General features: G+C 42.7%; 1 protein-coding gene across 3 annotated transcripts in view; it reads right to left on the bottom strand.

Annotated features, from left to right (window-relative positions):
• The window catches only part of LOC126199342 (zinc transporter ZIP1-like), a 29,319-nt gene extending 9,029 nt beyond the window's left edge, over window positions 1-20,290 (bottom strand). For 2 of the 3 annotated variants that reach the window (XM_049936196.1, XM_049936198.1), the window contains exon 1: window positions 5,259-5,415. The gene's annotated coding sequence lies outside the window, so the exon portion shown is untranslated. Of the gene's footprint in view, window positions 1-5,258; window positions 5,416-20,059 lie in introns of those variants that run through there. The other variant, XM_049936197.1, reaches the window with a different exon arrangement.
• Window positions 20,291-21,371: the final 1,081 nt, after the last annotated feature.

The raw sequence follows: 21,371 nt of genomic DNA, 5'->3' as shown, positions 1-21,371 counted from the left end.
GGTGGGACTTGGGAAGGTGGTGGGTGAATGGAGAGATAAGGAACGGGAGATCTGTTTTTGTATAAGGTTGGGAGGGTAATTATGGTCTGTGAAGGCCTCAGTGAGACCCTCAATATATTTTTAGAGGGTCTGCTCGTCACTACAGATGTGACAGCCATGGGTGGCTAGGCTATATGGAAGGGACTTCTTGGTATGGAATGGGTGGCAGCTGTCGAAGTGGAGGTATTGCTGGGGGTTGGTAGGTTTGATATGGGCAGAGCTATTGATGTAGCCATTTTTGAGGTGGAGGTCAACACTGAGGAAGGCGGCTTCTTGGTTTGAATAAGACCAGGTGAAGTGAATGGGGGAGAAACTTCTGGAGGAATGTGGATAGGGTGTCCTCACCCTTGATCCAGATCACACAGATTTCAAAATGAATCTGAAACAAGTGAGGGGTTTTGGATCTGGGTTTTTAGGAAGGATTCCTCTAGATGGCCCATGAATAGGTTAGCATAGGATGGTGCCATGCGGATGCCCACAGCCGCGCCGCAGATTTGTTTGTAGGTAATGCCTTCAAAGGAGAAGTAATTGTGGGTGAGGATATAGTTGGTCATGGTGACTTGGATGGAGGTTGTAGGTTTGGAATCAGTCGGACATTGGGAAAGGTAGTGTTCAATAGCAGTAAGGCCATGGGCATTAGGGATGTTAGTGTAAAGTGAGGGGGTATCAAAAGTGACGAGCAGGGCATCATGTAGTACAGGAACAGGAACTGTGGAGAGTCGGTGGAGGAAATAGTTGGTATCTTTTATATAGGAGGGTAGGTTGTGGGTAATAGGTGTTGGTCTAAGAGAGCACAAATTCTCTCGGGGAGGGGGGCAATGGAATTTACATTGTTTGAATAGATAACAATTACATACTCTGCAAATGACATAACTTAATTTTGCTTGCATAATTATTTTTGAAGTTATGACTCAAAATGTACTACACTGAAACTGTTCCACTTCTGTTTCACTGACTGGTGCCTCATACCTGACTCTGGTCTTAAAGACATATTCACGCCAAAATGACATATGAGTAGTGTCGTATGTGAAAATAAGATGACAAGGATTAACTGCACTGTTAAAAAGGTTGACTACATCTGAAAATGCAAGGAGGCAGCCTGGGAAGGGTGGGGGCTTGAAAATTCCACACAATGCAGCAAATAGGGCCAGCCTTGCTGAAGACCAACCTTTTGGTTTAAATAGTGATTGAGTGGGCACAAGAACATTCACCTTTTCACATGATGACTTCCACAAGACGGGGGGCCATGCAATAGAGCTGCCTGCTGTGGCTGCCAGTAACTATATGGCAATCAACATGTTAAAACAAAGATAGGCACATGAGATGTGTTCCTTATTACAAGTATTGGACTTCTGAACTTAATAACAGTATAACTTAATTGGTTATCACAGAAGTTTTGGCTGACTTATAGGACAAGGAAGAGAGGTGAAGATAGCGAAAGGCTGTGGCATGGAGGAAGAACAAAGGTGGTAGGGCAGGGCTACAGGAACATCGAGAGAGTTTAAGTTGAAGGGTGTGTGAGGGTAGGGAAAAAAATAAATAAATAAATAAAAAGGAGGCAAGGGAGGGAGAGAAACATAAGGATCAAAGAATAGATTTGAATAGATGCACAAGCAGGATGACAGGGACAGTAAAGATTCAAGTGAGATTATTTGAGTACAGAATGTGCGCAACAGACATTTCCTACTTGTGAGGTTTAAATTAACTCGGAACTGTCTCCAAGGAAGGATAGGATGATCCACTGGACAGGAGTTTTAATGCAACTGTTAACTCTAAATATGTACTAATGAGAAATATACTTGCAAATTTGATGGTCTATTCCAAGTTTGGCAACAGCTGACAATACACATTCATCAAAGTGGACAAGTGGTGGGTTGTAATGCACACACAAAATGCAACGGAATTAGCAGCAGAGCTGATAGATAAATGAGAAATCTTTTCACTCTTTATGGGTATGAGGAACTGTCATAAAATAGGTATAGGATATAGGAAGCAGAGAGAGAGAGAGAGAGAGAGAGAGAGAGAGAGAGAGAGAGAGAGAAATGGAAGTGTGGCAATTTGACAGAATACTCTTCACTTAAAACTTCCGGGCTGATAGGCAGCGGTCGAAGTATAAAACTCTCCCCTGACGTTTCGTCTCCAACTGCGGGAGACACCCTCGCAGGTACAGAGGTGAACTGCGAAGAGAACTAGAGGAAGCGCTGATTATATAGGCAGTACAGAGGGAGCCACTGTTGATCACATGGCGTCGGCTATGAGATTGTCTCTGGTAATGCCAACACTCTCGATTGAAAGTAATCGATCGTCACGCTTGCGGTGCAACGCTGACATCCAAATTTTATCCGGTTTAACACCTTCATATTAGCACTTGCCCGCGAAAGGCAAAGGTCCCGAGTTCGAGTCTCGGTCGGGCACACAGTTTTAATCTGCCAGGAAGTTTCAATCTAGAAATATACTTCAGCCTCTTACATATCACTTGTAGGGACCACAAAGGTAGGATTAGAAGAATTACAGTTGTGTACAGAAGCATTTAAGCACTTATTCTTCCCCTGCTCCAAATGCGATTGGAAAAGGAAGAGACCCAAACATGTTGCACAATGCTAAGTATCCTTTGCCATTTATATTCAAATAAAGACTGTGGGTGAAGCAGTGACTGATAAGCCATCTGTAGAGCACAACTTTTCACGATAAATAGGTGGCAGCAGGTACTCTTGGTGGAGTACATTTAATACGGGACATCATGGAGGTGGAAATTCATGTCATGTAACATGAAGACAGGATCATCAAATTAAATAGATTTGGAGACAATATTGACTACTGAAGGAGTAATAAACATATTTCTTCATGGTGGATTCAGGTGATGGTCATCATATTAAGTATACAACTGGTTTAGATATTTGGGCAGATAGAAAATATTCTTTTAGATGACCTGTTTACAGCATTTTGTTCAAGGATTATGTCAACAATTTGTGAATGCAAAGAACCTCGGCTGGCTAACTGAACACTCACCAATTTAATGCTGAACAGGAACATGTGAGTGACAATACGATACAGAATCCTCTCCTTCCTAAAGGGCACATAAATCAACAGCTCCCTTAGGCATCTCTGCCAACTATTCGTTACAGGACACAGGGTTTAGCGGTGTCAGAAGAAAACTTATACTGACTGACACCATGGGAAAAGTAGGAGGAGGAGGAGGAGATTAGTGTTTAACGTCCCGTCGACAACGAGGTCATTAGAGATGGAGCGCAAGCTCGGGTGAGGGAAGGAAATCGGCCGTGCCCTTTCAAAGGAACCATCCCGGCATTTGCCATGGGAAAAGAGATTGCTAAAAATTATAAATCACGGTTTGTTTCAGTATATGATGAAGGTAGGGTACGAGTACGTGGAAAGGCATATTAAGCAAAGTTATCTTGTGAACACGGCACTGTCCATACCACAGGTGATGATGTCCTTAAATAAATAGCTTTTACATTAGAAGAAGAAATTTGTTGATAGGAATGCATTTATGCTAGATAATTTCAAGGGTTTTCATGGGCTGCTGAATGAAAATGAGCCAACAGAATCAATACAGAGTTCCCCAAAGCTTTCAGTGTCTCGTGTTCATGCAAAGATGAGTGAGTCACCACTATTACCAATGCAAAAGACAGTGATCATTCTATTCTATAAAGCTGTATTTAGTTCAGCTATTTGTTAATGTAATACCTCTATCAATACTTTATAATATGCACAATCAAAATTTTGTAATATACACAGTCCCCCCCACCCCCTCTATCTGTTTATATATGTTGCTATTTCTTAGAAGTGAAAGAAAATGTCCACAGGATTATTCTTCACACGTAAATATGCTAAAACATCACGAATAAAAGATCAAATGGCATTTTCTGTGGGGTCGCCAACACAAAATCTAAAGAGAGCAATTAACAAGGCATTTCAAACTGAATTGCATACATTAATGCGCCTTCAGAATCTTTATTAAAATACACTGCTACTTCACTACAGTATCCCAGGCATAATACATCAAAACTGGATGTCCATGACTTTGGGTAATCTCAATTAGTTGTCATTAATTACATCAGTGTGAAATTTCCCCACATACAATAGTCTCTGAGATGTAACATACTGGTACTACTCCATGAGTTAATCATCTGCATACCACTGTATCGTGAAAATTAAGTAAAGCAGAAATACATACCTTTTTTTTGCTGTTCTGCATTAGCTCAATAAGAAAATTTACAAGTGTTAAGAAATTACGTAGTTTCATAACTATTTTCAGCCTTATTTTCCCATCAGAACCAGATTAATTACAAAAAACAAGGAAACACAAGTGCAGTCTCTTACTGAAATGGCCTAGCCACAGGCAAATAAACTTAATGAATTCTGTACCCTGTAACAAGAATTCTACTTCGAATTTAACAGTGCTTATTGAGACTGAATAATAGGAAATGTAATTACATATGATACAAAGCAAGCATGCAATAGTGAGGCAATTTGAGTCTGAAATTATCTTAAGTACAAAACTACTTTAACATTATGTCTAGGGTCACTGTGAAACAAGTCAAATATTAAGTAAACAGCAAACAGGTAAATCTATGTTCTGCAAAACGCACATGTAGACAGAAACAGTAGATGAAAAAAGGCGCAGTAAGAGAAAACGTGTTAGGGAAACTCACTGTTGCAAAAGGAAATTTACAGTGCAAAGAGATCACATTAGAATATTTGGCATAAGTTACTTCCTCTATCAACATTCGTAAATTCCTATGCTCACTAGTCCCAGTCATGTACGGCTACAACAAATAAATGAAAAAAAAAATGGTGGTTGTGTTCTATATCTTATATTCACTGTATGATATACTTTCTAACTCAAATCATATCACTACGACATATATTCGTGTATGATGTATCTCGCTTTAACAGCAACATTTACACAAGGCAGTTGGCAAAACAATCACTGCGAAATACCGATTGGCGCGAAATCAGGAAACTTACAAAAAGATTACATATCTCATAGTGCGCTCTTGGTAGCTTAAGAGTAATAACGGCCGTTTGATATGGATTTTTATCGCTCACATACATTGAAAAGACGACAGCATACAAGTCACACACAAATAAAAATTCATTTTTGGGACACATTTTTGTTTAGCTTGTTGTTTTATTTATATCATCTTCGCAACAGCGGTGATAAGTGAAATATATACCCTTGTAAGTATTGTACGAACCTCACATATAGACAGTTTAATTCATTTCGTGAGACTGCTACTGCGATGAAAACAAACCAGACTACCACATCTCACTTTACACGAATGATTCATAGTCATCAAACTTTAAGCATATACAGTACACACAGACAAATATTGACAACAAACCGCTGAACTGTTTGTCAACATTGGTCAAAGATTATACGTCACCCCAAATAGCCTCGATTTGATAATCTTAATGATGAAGTTATTTCGACTGAATGTTTTACAAAACGGGAATGCAGACATTAATTCGCTTAGTACAGCGTTTCAAATTATTTAACTTTTGAAAAATGTACTGTGGTTTTATATATTTGATCCACTGTGCAAGCATGTGTAGGGGCAACAAATCGCGAAGGCTGTGACGCAGATGTTAGTTTAGCGCTGTCTCGACAGGTAGCTCTAGTCAAATCGGAAGGCAGGAGCATGATGGAGAGAATGTTGAAGAGAGTGGGGTTACAGAGCGGCAGAAAGACAGCTGAGACAGATAAACAGTCGGCGGATGAAACGGAAGCGGCAGGATGTGGCAATGCGGACGACGCCGATAGAAGTTCGACAAGCACTGGTGATCACCAGTGGTGTGATTTATTGAGTTTTAAGAGCGTGTGCGGGCCGGTTGTCAGTGACTGTCAAAATCAGCTGGCCGGAGAGGAGCCGGCGCGCAGGCCGCGAAGGCTCCGAATGTTCAATTTTCATTATCTCGATTCTCATGTGATGGAATTTCGGCCGAGGGCCATAACACGACGTTTCTGTGGAGGGAAAAAACACGACAATGAACTGTATCGTAGCAACAGCTTCAAGTTCGAAAGATTCGAGCGACTGGAGGACGCTGTGCCGCTACAGAAACAGGTGAGGATCTTGTTTAAAACAGCAAATTGTTCACTGGAGTGCAATATACATCGACCTCATTTTTGATTAGTGAAGAAAATTCGCCGGTGAGATTTATTTTCATTCAGAGCTACTTTTCATATATAAAAAGACACACGACATGGTACTTACAACGTGCGCATCTACGACGTAAAGACAACTGTATGCCCTAGCGTGAACATGAAATTTAAAACCAGTGTTAGTAGCAAATGGAAAAACCATTTTGTACTGCATTTACGTGCACCGATGTTTAAGTAGCATAAAGAGTTATTCAAAATTACCTTGCATATTACCTATAAAATTTCGTGCCAATATGACGCAGGAAGATGGTTTTCAAAAAGCGTAGCTTGGAGATGTGGAGCTACTCTAATGCAAGTTTCGTTCAGCTCAATATATAAATAGATTTTGTATTAATGTTAGCGTAGTATTTGCAGACTTATTTCCAACAATAGCAGGCTTCAACGTAAAATAAGTTCATAATAAGTAGGCCTAAATTTACTAAGAATGGAGGACATCTTGAGGAAAATAATGGGAATTTGTGTGCTAATCCTTTAGTTTCATATTTGAATAATATATGTTTTCAGGTGATTGATCGAGTAATATGTTGTGACGTAAAACTCAATAGCTGGCATAAAAAAGGAAAAATACTCTCCTAACATATAACTGAACGACTAAAGAGAAGCGCTTCTTGATCATATAGCATAAAATGGGAAGTGTTTTGGCTTCAAAATAATGGATATTACGACAGAATAACTGTGAAAGATTAACACGCCGCAGTCACGGGTGATAAAGACGTAGCTCATACGGCTGAGTGTACGAGAGCAAATCGATGGCAGTGTTGGTGCAGAAACGTTGTTAAAGATTTATTGGGGAAAGCATGGCAAAACTTGGCCAAACGAAGATTTGAAACCCGCTCCTCATGACCAGCGCCCGGTGTCTTGATGAGATGTGCATACTCCTTCAAGGGGCGCTGAACTCCTGATCACTGCGGTGACTCACCTGCTATTGTTGTGAGTTTTTGCGCAGTTTGACTGTTTTCATTTTTTATTTAGTTACTTTCACTGTGAATGGGAAAGGGATACTTACGTGATACGTCAGTAACAGGTGAAACTGGAATGGAGATTGGCTGTCTTTAAAAAAGGAATCGTAATAGACCTTATCTTTTTTGTGGCTGCTGCTCAGAAATAGCACGAGAAAGTGTACTCAACAGCAAGGCGGTATGTGAAGACCGAGGACACAAAATTGCTGACTGGCAAAACGTGAATGAATCTGCAAACATTTTAGAAAGAACTGCGATTTCATTCGCTACAATTGCTTTATAATTTTCTAGTACTCTGTCATTCGATGTAGCTGTAACGTGAATATTATACTTGTTATCAAATCATGTGCAGAATTCGACACAATAGCACCTACCGGCGATGGTCATGGAACATATCTAGTTAAGAGACAGTAGCCAACACATTTAGAGGAAACCTTAACTATAATTTTCTGCATTATCTACCAGAAAGATTCATTTGTAGAAAACGGGCGGATAGCTAAACTGCATGGGGACCGTAACGCAAAACGACAAATATTTATTGCATAAATCTGCGACTTGGAAATTCGCCGACAACATAATGATACACTGAAGTTGCAAGAAATGCGCACATAATCTGGCATAGGGCTAATCTACACATCTTTCTACATATCAAACCAATCTCGAATATTTCCAGTGGATTAAATGAGGATCTTGGAAGATGTACTCTGCTAGTAGAAACAGTGCATGCGCCACGAATGAACATACTGAGCTGGAAAGGTTTCACAGCCCTTAGGAGTCAACTTTCCGTTCAGTGTGAATGTGGAAGCTCATAAGAATTGAAATTTACCACCCCTTCCATTACAGAATGTCAGCCATGCTTCAAAGTTAGAATAAGATATCGTCTGAATGCTTTCCGTATTTTCCATTCGTAGGCAATTTCCACAGTACAGTATAATACGACGGTAGCTTTTTTTTTTTTTTTTCTTTTTTTGCAAAGGACTAGTTTAGAAGACGTTTTCGAGTAGCACTGAAATGAAAAAGTCAGTTGAGCTATAATCAGGGAATATGGCATGATATAAAATGATAAAAACGAAAACTGTTCAGAAGTGCTGAATCTGCAATGTTCTTATATGAAAAGATATACCATACCAGGACTCTACCGGATTTCTTGCTGAGTGCGAGCAGTTTTTTAAATTTCTAGGCTATCTGAACAAACGTCCACGTTCGGCTCAAATGTAATTAAGTAAATTAATCCAGAATGAGATTTTCACTCTGCAGCGGAGTGTGCGCTGATATGAAACTTCCTGGCAGATTAAAACTGTGTGCCCGACCGAGACTCGAACTCGGGACCTTTGCCTTTCGCGGGCAAGTGCTCTACCATCTGAGCTACAGAAGCACGACTCTCATCCGGTACTCACAGCTTTACTTCTGCCAGTATCTCGTCTCCTACCTTCCAAACTTTACAGAAGCTCTTCTGCGAACCTTGCAAGGTTCGCAGAAGAGCTTCTGTAAAGTTTGGAAGGTAGGAGACGAGATACTGGCAGAAGTAAAGCTGTGAGTACCGGATGAGAGTCGTGCTTCTGTAGCTCAGATGGTAGAGCACTTGCCCGCGAAAGGCAAAGGTCCCGAGTTCGAGTCTCGGTCGGGCACACAGTTTTAATCTGCCAGGAAGTTTCAAGTAAATTCATATATCATTGATGTTCCGTCGCATTATTTTTGAATACTACGGGAGAGGTTCTCCCTATTGGTATAAGGCAATCTCGCTGATTTAATTTCATGTCATTACGTGTTCATTGATTTCATCCCCACCGATCTGTTCATTTCATGTCAGCGAATTTGATTCAATTCACATGCACCCTGTGTGAAAGGATCAGCCGTTACCATCCACCAGCTACCTATCCCAGAGGTGTTGCTGCCCCACACAGCGCTTGTGGGAACCCGTGGTTGTGATATTGAGAAGTAATAGGTAGCAACACCAAACCTATGAGAATTAGCTCTGTCTCGAGGCGTAATCGAGTACCCTAATGGCGAATGCGGCAGCTCGCGAAAATCAGGAAATCTGGGTTAGTCTCCATCTACATCAATACTCTATGAAGGTGTGTGGTGGAGGCTACTACTGGTACCATTATCTATTCCATTACTTTCCTACTCCTCACGAATGGCACGTGTAATGAATGACTGTCGGTAAAGCTATTTAACAAATATTTTCTCAAGTTTTCTCGTTGTGATCCTTCAGCGGGACGTATGGGGTAAATTACAGCGTATGGTTCTACCTGTCAGCTTTGGCTCCGTGACGCAGAGATGCAACTGGTAAACGTTTACATGTTGCTGTAATGTAATGACGAACTCTAGAATCTCGGAAATTAAATTCTTAATAAATGTATAGGCTAACGGAACAACCTCGGGGAAAATGGAATTACGGTTAGGGAGAAATTAACATTTACGGTAAGAACGTCAGAATCACAGCAATGATAAAATACAGGAAACGCAACAGACAGGAACAAGTTAGTTAAAAATCAAGGAAAAAAGAAAAGTGGGATCGACAATTGAGCTAATTAGTTAAAGTAGACAGAGATACCAAAAAGATAAATCCTAGAAGAAATCGTGCCACATTCGAAAAAATATGTTCAAATGTGTGTGAAACCTTATGGGACTTAACTGCTAAGGTCATCAGTCCCTAAGCTTACACACTACTTAACCTAAATTATCCTAAGGACAAACACACACACTCATGCCTGATGGAGGAGTCGAACCTCCGCCGGGACCAGCCGCAGCCACATTCGAAAAATAGCTATATGTTTGTGAGAAAGAAGCTCATAGATGTTAGTTTTTTCGCTCCTGCCAAATCGCACCCTCGGAATAAACGCTTGGTTTACGCTTAATAAAGGCAGCCAGAGATGACATTTAATAACATGCCGCTTACATCCTTAGTATCGTAAACTCATGACGCAACAAATGACGTCGTGGCTCAAAGCCGAGAGTTGGAATCGCACGCTTTAATTGACCCGCCGCGTGTGGGAGGACATGTTACTCGAATCGTCTTGGAATGTACGCTCTCGAAATTTCATCAGTAAACTTTTCCGCGATGCAAAACGCCTCTCTTGTAGCGTCTACCACTGTGGTGTGTTGATCATAGCGGTACTTCTTTCGCCCGGCACAACGATCGTGGGAAACGTACCGCTCTTTGCTGAGTCTTTCTGTATCTCTTCTGCTAATCTTACTTACGAGGGCAGTCTGAAGAGTTTCCAACGTAACAAAGAAATGGCGTTTTTCTTCCAGTTTATTTTCTTCAATATAATCTCCTTGCAAGTCTATACACTTTTCCCCGCGATGCTCCAATCTCTTTAACCCGTTCAAATATAGTGTCTTTCTCTGCATAATATTTATAAAATGTGACGACCTTTTAATTCGACAAACATTTAGCCAGCGGAACAAAAAGATCGCTTGGGGCTAGATCTGGTGAGTAAGGAGGGTGACCTAGCAGTTGGAACCGCAGTTCGTGGGTTTTCGCCATGGCACCAGCCGAGATGTGAGACGGCACGGAGTGAACAATCGTGGTACCCAGCGCGCGGTCAGCTTTCTCATTCCCAAATTTTGGATCAATATGTGACAAACACGTTCTCTAGACAATTTCATAGCTCCTGCTACCTCTCAACTTAATACGCTTTTCTAGCATCATTTGGTGAACTCGAGCAATATATTCGTCAGTGATTGCAATTTTTGGCCGTCCCGAACGTTCGTGACCCATACTGGTAGGGCACATTTAAACTTAACTGACCAAAATGTCACGGTGGTTAATGCTGGTGCAGTCACTGTAAACAGCGCCCAATGTACCGGGTGATCAAAAAGTCAGTATAAATTTGAAAACTTAATAAACCACGGAATAATGTAGAGAGAGAGGTAAAAATTGACACACATGCTATGAATGACATGGGGTTTTATTAGAACAAAAAAAAAATACTTGTGAAAGATCTCTTGTACGCGTCGTTTGGTGATGATTGTGTGCTCAGCCGCCACTTTCGTCATGCTTGGCCTCCCAGGTCCCCAGACCTCGGTCCGTTCGATTATTGGCTTTGGGGTTACCTGAAGTCGCAAGTGTATCGTGATCGACCGACATCTCTAGGGATGCTGAAAGGCAAAATCCGACGCCAATGCCTCACCATAACTCCGGACATGCTTTACAGTGCTATGCACAACATTATTCCTCGACTACAGCTATTGTTGAGGAATGATGGTGGACATATTGAGCATTTCCTGTAAAGAACATCACCCTCGCTTTGTCTTACTTTGTTATGCGAATTACTGCTATTCTGATCAGATGAAGCGCCATCTGTCAGACATTTTTTGAACTTTTGTATTTTTTTGGTTCTAATAAAACCTCATGTCATTCCAAGCATGTGTGTCAATTTGTACCTCTCTATGTATATTATCCCGTGATTTATTCAGTTTTCAAATTTATACGGACTTTTTGATCACTGGGTATATTTCATTTGCTCAGGAATATTGCCTTTCAAAAACAAAAATCTGAGGACAGCTCTATCTTCGATTTTGTCCATTATCAGAAAACACGCGTAACGTCTCGTTAAAACTATTGTCAAACAACTGGGTGCCAAAAGCTGCTGAAATTTTGGTGTGTGCCTTATTAGGCATGCGCAAATTCCTAAACTTTCGTTGATAAATGCTATCTAGATGTTGAGATCGGAAACTTTTCAGTAATCAAAATCGGTGTTTTGCAGGTCACTTCTTTCGTGAATGAATTAAATCTCTGTAAGATTCTCCCACTAAATGGGGTCATTCCAGTTAATGTACTTGCGCATGGTTACTCCAATGTATTCTCAGGTAATTAGTTTTTGCATGGATTTGTCGCCAATAGTGTAATCTGAGTAGTCGACCTCTTTGGCTATTAATCCGCAACACGTAACATTTATTTACATTCAGGATCGACTGCCATTCCCTGCACCAGCCGCTGATCCGCTGCAGCTCTCCCTGCATTTTGCCACATTCTTCCGGCGTCGGAGCCTTCCTGCAGGCAACAGCAACGTCTGCAAATAGCCTCCAGGAGTCTCCAACGCTATCTACTAGATCACTAATAAAAGTTGTAAGCAGTAAGGGCGCCCTAACATTACCTTGGGAACTCCTGAAATTACTACTACATTTGTCGAATTTGATCTTTTGAGAACGCCATGTTGAGTTCTGTCTGCGAAAAAGTCCAGTATCCAGTCACAAGTCTGGTTCAGTACTCGGTAAGAATATTTTTCATTCATGAAACGGCAGTGTGAAACTGTTCTGAATGGCTTCGCGAAGATGGCTTGTGGAAGTTAAGGACTACAGCATCAGCCTGAGCGTCTTTATTTACGGCGGTCTGGATGTCACGAACGAACAGGGCGAACTGTACTTGTTGTCTGTCCTTCCGGATATGTGCAAAAGAACAGACGCCATGCGGAATCCGCAGCTGTGATACGTGTTATTTAAACTGAAGGTGAATGGGGGAGAAAAAGGAAAGGGAAGGAACTAATTGATGTCAGCTGAATCGGGACTTGGTGCGGAATCAATTTTTGCTGGAATGGGTTTCGAACCTGGGCTCTTCTGTTTACTAGCCAGTTTTTTTAATTCCAAGAGAACAGCAACAAAAATATACTTACATGGATATGGTGTCTGTTCTTTCGGACATGTCCGAAAGAACAGACACCATAGGAGGTAGGTGCTGGCAGATCTGGAAATTACCGAATTATCATTTTAATATGTCATGGCTACAAAATAATCACACGCATTTTTTTATAGAAGAATGCGAAAGTAGTAGAAGCCGAGGCCGAGGAAGATCAGTTTGGTTTCCGGAGAAACATAGGATAACGCGTGACGCTAGTGGCTTATTCACAAGACAGCTTAAAGGCAAATCTACTCTTATAGCATTTGCACATCTAGAGAAATCTTTTGACAATGTTGAGTTTAATACAGCCCTCAAAATTCTGAATGTGCTAGGGGTAAAATACGGGGAGCGGAAAGTTACCTACAGCTTGTACCGAAACCAGACGGCAGTCACAAGAATAGAGTTGCAGCAGCAGTTGAGAAGGGAGTGAGATAGGGTGCAACCCTATCACCGATGTTATTAAAAGTACACAGTGAACGAACAGTGAAGGAAGCCAAAGAAAATTACTGAAAAGCAATCAGCATTCAAGGAGAAGAAATTAAAACATCGAGGTTTGCCACTGACATAGCAATTCTGTCAGACACTAAAGCACTTGGACGGATAGAACAATGTCCTCAAAAGATTCAGGATAACTGAATGTAGTCGAATGAAATAAGATGATCCTGAGGGCACTGGTTTATGAAATGAGGCACTAAAAGTAATAGTTCAGCTATTTGGACACCAAAATAACTGATGATGGGCCTAGTAGAGACTATATAAAATGCAGACTGGCAGCGGCCGGAAAAGCATAGCTGAAAATGGGAAATTTACTAACGTCGAGTTTAAATTTAAGTGTTAAGCAGTCTACCGAAAATACACTGCCGGAAAAAAATCGCGACACCAAAAATAATGTGGAGTAATGACATTTCGGGAATACATTTGTCTCAGTAACATATTTAACTGATTAATACTGCAAGATCAAGGGTTTATGGAAGTGCGAGATAAGCCACGGCAAATGTGAGATTCTGGTACATTAATAACCGGTGTAGCCGCCAGAATGTTGAAAGGGCGTGCCGCAGGGGAGTGTTATGGCACCATTGCTTTTCGCAATATATGTAAATGACCTAGTAGATAGTGTCGGAAGTTCCATGCGGCTTTTCGCGGATGATGCTGTAGTATACAGAGAAGCTGCAACATTAGAAAATTGCAGCGAAATGCAGGAAGATCTGCAGCGGATAGGCTCTTGGTGCAGGGAGTGGCAACTGACCCTTAACATAGATAAATGTAATGTATTGCGAATACATAGAAAGAAGGATCCTTTATTGTATGATTATATGATAGCGGAACAAACACTGGTAGCAGTTACTTCTGTAAAATATGTAAAATATCGGGGAGTATGCGTATGGAATGAACTGAAGTGGAATGATCATATAAAATTAATTGTTGGTAAGGCGGGTACCAGGTTGAGATTCATTGGGAGAGTGCTTAGAAAATGTAGTCCATCAACAAAGGAGGTGACTTACAAAACACTCGTTCGACCTATATTTGAGTATTGCTCATCAGTGTGGGATCCGTACCAGATCGGGTTGACGGAGGAGATAGAGAAGATCCAAAGAAGAGCGGCGCGTTTCGTCACAGGGTTATTTGGTAACCGTGATAGCGTTACGGAGATGTTTAATAAACTCAAGTGGCAGACTCTGCAAGAGAGGCGCTCTGCATGGCGGTGTAGCTTGCTCGCCAGGTTTCGAGAGGGTGCGTTTCTGGATGTGGTGTCGAATATATTGCTTCCCCCTACTTATACCTCCCGAGAAGATCACGAATGTAAAATTAGAGAGATTCGAGCGCCGACGGTGGCTTTCCGGCAGTCGTTCTCCCCGCGAACCATACGCGACTGGGACAGGAAAGGGAAGCAATGACAGTGGCATGTAAAGTGCCCTCCGCCACACACCGTTGGGTGGCTTGCGGAGTATAAATGTAGATGTAGATGTAGCAAAGGTGCATGCATTGTGTTGTGTAGGTGCCGGATGTATTCTCCACCTGGGGACTGGTTGTTGTCCTCACCATTTCATCATCATTTGGGAAAAGGGCGAGACTGGACAGTGAACAAGCTTGGGAATTTGTAAGGGCACTGATAACCACATTGTTGAGCGCTCCACAAACAACAATCACTACCACCACCATCATCAACAATTGGAGACAGATCTGGCGATCGAGCAGGCCAAGGCAACATGTCGACACTCTGTAGAGCCTGCTGGGTTACAACAGCGGTATGGGGGCGAGCGTTATCCTGTTGAAAAACGCCCGTTGGAATGCTGTTCATGAGTGGCAGAACACGTCGAATTTGCAGACATAGTGCGTAGGAGAACCACGAGAATGCTCCTGCTGTCATTCAGAATCGCACCTCAGACCATAACTCCAGGTGTAGGCCCAGTGCGTCTGCCACACAGACGGTGGTTCCAGGCCTTCAAATGGCTTCCTTCTAACCAACATAGGACCATCACAGGCACCGAGGCAGAACCAGTTTCTCCAGACACCTCAACAGACCTCCGCCGTGCTCTCCAGCGTGGTCCCGTTTGACACCGCTGAAGTCGCCCATGGCAGTGGTTTAGGGTCAGTGGAGTGCACGCCACAAGGCGTTTAGCTCGGAACTGTTCTTGAAGCTACCGATTTGTAACAGTTCGTTGTCACTGTGGTTCCAACTGCGGCTCAAATTTTTGCTGTAGATGCAGTATAATGCACCAGAGTCACACGCTGAACACGACGGTCTTCCTCTCGACAGTGCCACGTGGCCGTCTGGAGCATGATCTTTTTGCGACTGTACATTCTCGTGACCACTGCTGCCAGCAGTCCTGTACAGTTGCTACATTCCTGCCAAATCTTTCTGCAGTACCGTAGAAGTAAGATCCAGCTTCTCGTAGCCCTATTACGCGCTCTCGTTCAAACTCAGTGAGGTATTGATAATGGCGTCTTCGTCGCGTTAGAGGCATGCTTGACTAAAATCGTCTCATCACGCCCAATCTCAAAGGTGACGAACGCTTACGACGTTACAGCGTGTTTTTAAAAGCAAACCTGATTTGCATCACCGTAGTGGCGCTGCTAACGCGACTCTTATGCGACTGGATCGTAATTTGAATATACAGTGCTGGCCATTGAAATTGCTACACCAAGAAGAAGTGCAAATGATAAACGGGTATTCATTGGACAAATATATTATACTAGAACTGACATGTATTTACATTTTCACGCAATTTGGGTGCATAGATCCTGAGAAATCAGTACCCATAACAACCACCTCTGGCCGTAATAACGACCTTGATACGCCTAGGCATTGAGTCAAACAGAACTTGGACGGCGTATACAGGTACAGCTGCCCACGCAGCTTCAACAATATACCACAGAGTAGTGACGGGCATATTGTGACGAGCCAGTTGCTGGCCAGGACAGCAGTCGAACATTTTCTGTATCCAGAAAGGCCTGTACAGGACCTGCAACATACGGTCGTGCATTATCCTTCTGAAATGTAGGGTTTCGCAGGGATCGAATGAACAGTAGAGCCACGGGTCGTAACACATCTGAAATGTAACCTCCACAGTTCGAAGTGCCGTCATTGCGAACAAGAGGTGACGGAGACGTGTAACCAATGGCACCCCATACCATCACGCCGGGTGATACGCCAGTATGGCAATGATGAATACACGCTTCCAATATTCGTTCACCGCGATGTCGACAAACACGGATGCGACCATCATGATGCCGTAAACAGAACCTGGATTCAGCCGAAAAACGTGACGTTTTGCCATTCGTGCACCTAGTTTCGTCGTTGAGTACACCATCGCAGGCGCTCCTGTCTGTGATGCAGCGTCAAGGGTAACCGCAGCCATGGTCTCCGAGCTGATAGTCCATGCTGCTGCAAACGTCGTCGAACTGTTCGTGCGGATGGTTGTTGTCTTGCAAACGTCCCCATCTGTTGACTCAGGGATCAAGACGTGGCTGCACGATCCGCTACAGCCATGCGGATAAGATGCCTGTCATCTCGACTGCTAGTGATACGAGGCCGTTGGGATCCAGCTCGGCGTTCCGTATTACCCTCCTGAACCCACCGATTCCATATTCTGCAAACAGTCATTGGATCTCGACCAACGCGAGTAGCAATGTCGCGATACGATAAACCGCAATCGCGATAGGCTACAATCCGACCTTTATCAAAGTCGGTAACGTGATGGTACGCATTTCTCCTCCTTACACGAGGCATCACAACATAGTTTCAGCAGGCAACGCCGTTCAACTGCTGTTTGTGTATGAGAAATCGTTTGGAAACTTTCCTCATGTCAGGACGTTGTAGGTTTTTCCACCGGCGCCAAGCTTATGTGAATGGTCTGAAAAGCTAATGATTGCATATCACTGCATCTTCTTCCTGTCGGTTAAATTTCGCTTCTGTAGCACGTCATCTTGGTGGTGGAGCAATTTAATGGCCAGTAGTGTAAATCTTTCAGATGTAGAAACACGCCTACCAACTTTATTTTATGTCGCACAACTACTTCTTGGTGTTGAGATTCTTTCCTGCCAGTGTATCTGTATGGGTTTTAGTCTGTACGGAAGTGTAACGTGTACGATAAGCAGTTCAGATACGAATACAGTAGAAGCATTTGAACTATGGTGCTACAGGAGAATGCTGAAGATTAAATCGGGAAAGAATGGATTAGTTGATGGGACATATCCTAAGACTTACATAAGCTGTGAAGTTGGTAATGGAAGTAAGTCTGGGGGATAAAAAATGTAGAGGGAGACAAAGGCTTGAGTACAGTAAGGAACTTCACATGGCTGAACAGTTGTTCAGAGATGAGAAGCTTGTGCGGGGGTCGACTACTGCGGAGACCTGCCTCAAAACATATCTCTGAGTGAAGATCACAGCAACTAATAAGACTCAGAAACAGTGTTATTTTGATAGTTAATTTAAATATCCTTCTTCCTAGTCACTTCTGTCCAATGATAAGTGAGTTAGACCGGCCCAAAGGCGCTCAGGTTGATGCTGTATTCATTGACTTCTGGAAAACATTTGACACCTTTCCGCACTGCCGTTTACTGAAAAAATAAGAGCTTATCGAGCACAGGAAGAGATTTGCGACTGGATTCAAGACTTTCTTGCCAACAGAACTCAACATGTCGCTCTTAACGGAACAAAATCGACAGGCCCCACGGGAGTGTGATAGGACCATTACTGTTTACAGTATATGTAAATGGTCAAGTAGAAAGCATCGGATGTTCTTTAAGGTCGTTCGCAGATGATCCGGTCGTCTATAACAAAGCAGCAACGCCAGAAGATATTAAAGATTTGCAGAATGACCTCCAGAGAAGTGATGAATGGTGTAGGCTCTGGCAGTTGACTCTGAACGTAAAGATATGTAACATATTGCTCGTACATGGGAAAAGAAATTCACTAATGTACAGTTACACGTTGATGACTATCCGTTGGAAACAGTATCTACCGTAAAATATTAAGAGTAACCATCCAGAGCGACTGAATTGGAATGACCACATAAAACAAATTGCGGGAAAAGCAGATGCCAGACTCAGTCATAGGAAGAATCTTCAGAAAACGCAACTCATCCACGAAGGAAGTGGCTTATCAGGTGCTTATTCGGCCTATTCTTGAGTACTGATCATCTGTTTGGGATCCCTCCCAGGTATGATTATATATATATATATATATATATATATATATTCAACGAAGAGCGGCGCGTTTCGTCACGGGGTCGTTTAACCGGCGTGAGAGCGTTACGGAGATACTCAACAAACTCCATTGGCAGACGTCACTAGAGAGGCGTTATCCGTCTCCTAGAGTTTCACTTTTGAAATTTCGAGAGAGCAATTTCCGGGAAGAGTCGCACAGCATGTTACTTCCCCAACATACGTCTCGCATAATCACCACGACGAGAAAATTCGAGATACTAGAGCCAGTAGAGACTGGAATACTCTTTCAAATTCTAAAGGTGGCAGGGGTAAAATACAGGGAGCGAAAGGCAATTTACAATTTGTACAGAAACCAGATGGCAGTTATAAGACTTGAGGGGCATGAAAGGGAAGCAGTGGTTGGGAAGGGAGTGATACAGGGTTCTAGCCTCTCCACGATGTTATTCAGTCTGTATATTGAGCAAGCAGTAACGGAAACAAAAGAAAAATTCGGAGTGGGTATTAAAATCGATGGAGAAGAAATAAAAACTTTGAAGTTCGCCGATGCCATTGTAATTCTGTCAGAGACAGCAAAGGACTTGGGAGAGCAGTTGAATGGAATGGACAGTGTCTTGAAAGGAGGATATAAGATGAACATCATCAAAAGCAAAACGAGGATAATGGAATGTAGTCGAGTTAAGTCGGGTGGTGCTGAGGGAATTAGATTAGGAAATGAGACACTTAAAGTAGTAAAGGAGTTTTGCTATTTGGGGAGCAAAATAACTGATGACGGTCGAAGTAGAGAGGATATAAAATGTAGACTGGCAATGGCAAGGAAAGCGTTTCCGAAGAAGAGAAATTTGTTAACATCGAGTATAGATTTAAGTGCCAGGAAGTCGTTTCTGAAAGTATTTGTATGGAGTGTAGCCATGTATGGAAGTGAAATACGGACCATAAATAGTTTGGACAAGAAGAGAATAGAAGCTTTCGAAATGTGGTGCTACAGAAGAATGCTGAAGATTAGATGGGTAGATCACATAACTGAGGAGGTGTTGAAGAGGATTGGGGAGAAGAGGAGTTTGTGGCACAACTTGACTAGAAGAAGGGACCGGTTGGTAGGACATGTTCTGAGGCATCAGGGGATCACCAATTTAGCATTGGAGGGCAGCGTGGAGGGTAAAAATCGTAGAGGGGGACCAAGAGATGAATACACTAAGCAGATTCAGAAGGATGTAGGTTGCAGTAGGTACTGGGAGATGAAGCTTGCACAGGATAGAGTAGCATGGAGAGCTGCATCAAACCAGTCTCAGGACTGAAGATAACAACAACAACAACAACAACAAAAACAACAACAGAGACTTATTGGCAATCATTCTTCCCACGCGCTATTCACGAGTGGAACGTGGTTGGAGGGTTCAGTCAGTGGTACAAAGTACCCTCCGCCACACACAATTAGGTGGCTTGCGGAGGATGATGTAGATTTCACTAAACCACTCGCTTAAAAATGTTGTCGTTGCACGCTTATTAACTCATCGGTCACTCTACTATATTATTGATCCAGTGTGGACCGGATTTTACTTAAAAGCGCCTTTTACTACGTACCGGAGAAACAACTGATGGCGGTTGAACCCTTAAAGACACGCTTGGTGTGGCCACCTTAGATATCCATCAAAGGGCAATCTTCCGTGCAAGATGACGAAAAGTGTGCCAGGTGTGCCTGCTGGAATGAGTCGGCCGTTGGAGTGCTGCTTCTCCGCCCGAAGCACGCAACCGCCCGGTGCTGTGGACGAAACCGCCTCGGCTACTGACTACACATGAGCGTCTGCACACGCGCCAAAACTTCTGTCTCATCTCTTAGTCGTCGTGTTGGCCGGATGCTGGTCCCCTGCTTATGTAAACAGTATCAGCCAGCAGTTGCAGTATAATCGCCCTTTTTGTTTGCAAGTCTGAGCAGCCTGGGTCACATCGTTACATAAAACAGTTCCCATCTCATCACACGTGCCCTCGCGTACCTCTTTCCAGTTTTCCTGCTGCATCTGTACTCCGCAAAGCCTCCGTGCGTTGTAAGGAGGATATTAGTGCACCAGTCTTGTCACCCTCTTCCTACTCCATGCACGTCCACATTTAAACAGGTATTGCGCAAGCCATCTTACGTGTGCCAGACGGTGCTTTGTGTGCCGTTTGAAATGTGTGTTGAGATATTCCACGAAAAGTTCCTCAGGAAGAGCCTTTACAAAACATTACGTAGAAAATGCAAGGTGACGATTATTATTAACGTTTTCAAAAACACCCAAAGCGACGGAGACGCTGTTACAAGTGACTTGATATAACACATGGGGCCGCAAATGTCCGGAAATACCCCAAAAGTGAATCGCCGCACGTGCAGCGGTTGGACTTGTCGATCCTGCAGTCGCCGGTAGGAGACACACACACATTGCTGCACAACGATGCAAATTTCGAACACATTTCGTAAATGTGTCTTTCACTTTTGCCAGAATTCTAAAAAAATTTAGAAAAAGTAATGCGCAGGCAGCTTCTCAACCATCTGACCACAAATAACATAGTATCAAGAACACAGTTTGGATTTCTGAAGAGTTCTGATATCGAGAAGGCTATTTACACCTACAGTAAAAATGTACTTAATTCATTAAATAACAAGTTACAAGCAGCAGGTATTTTCTGTGATTTGTCAAAGGCATATGATTGTGTGAACCACAACATCCTTTTAAATAAATTAGAATTCTATGGTGTCACGGGCAGTGCTGCAAAATGGTTCGAGTCATACCTCGCTAACAGGAAACAAAGAGTGTCAGTGCAAGGGACTAGTGAATTAAGTCATCAGTCATCATCAGAATGGGAAGAAATTACTTGTGGTGTCCCACAAGGATCCATCTTAGAGCCATGGCTTTTTCTT

The sequence above is a fragment of the Schistocerca nitens genome, chromosome 8 (assembly GCF_023898315.1).
Source record: "Schistocerca nitens isolate TAMUIC-IGC-003100 chromosome 8, iqSchNite1.1, whole genome shotgun sequence".
NCBI classification, from domain to species: Eukaryota; Metazoa; Arthropoda; class Insecta; order Orthoptera; family Acrididae; genus Schistocerca; species Schistocerca nitens.
This window is presented reverse-complemented; position numbering and strand designations above follow the sequence as displayed.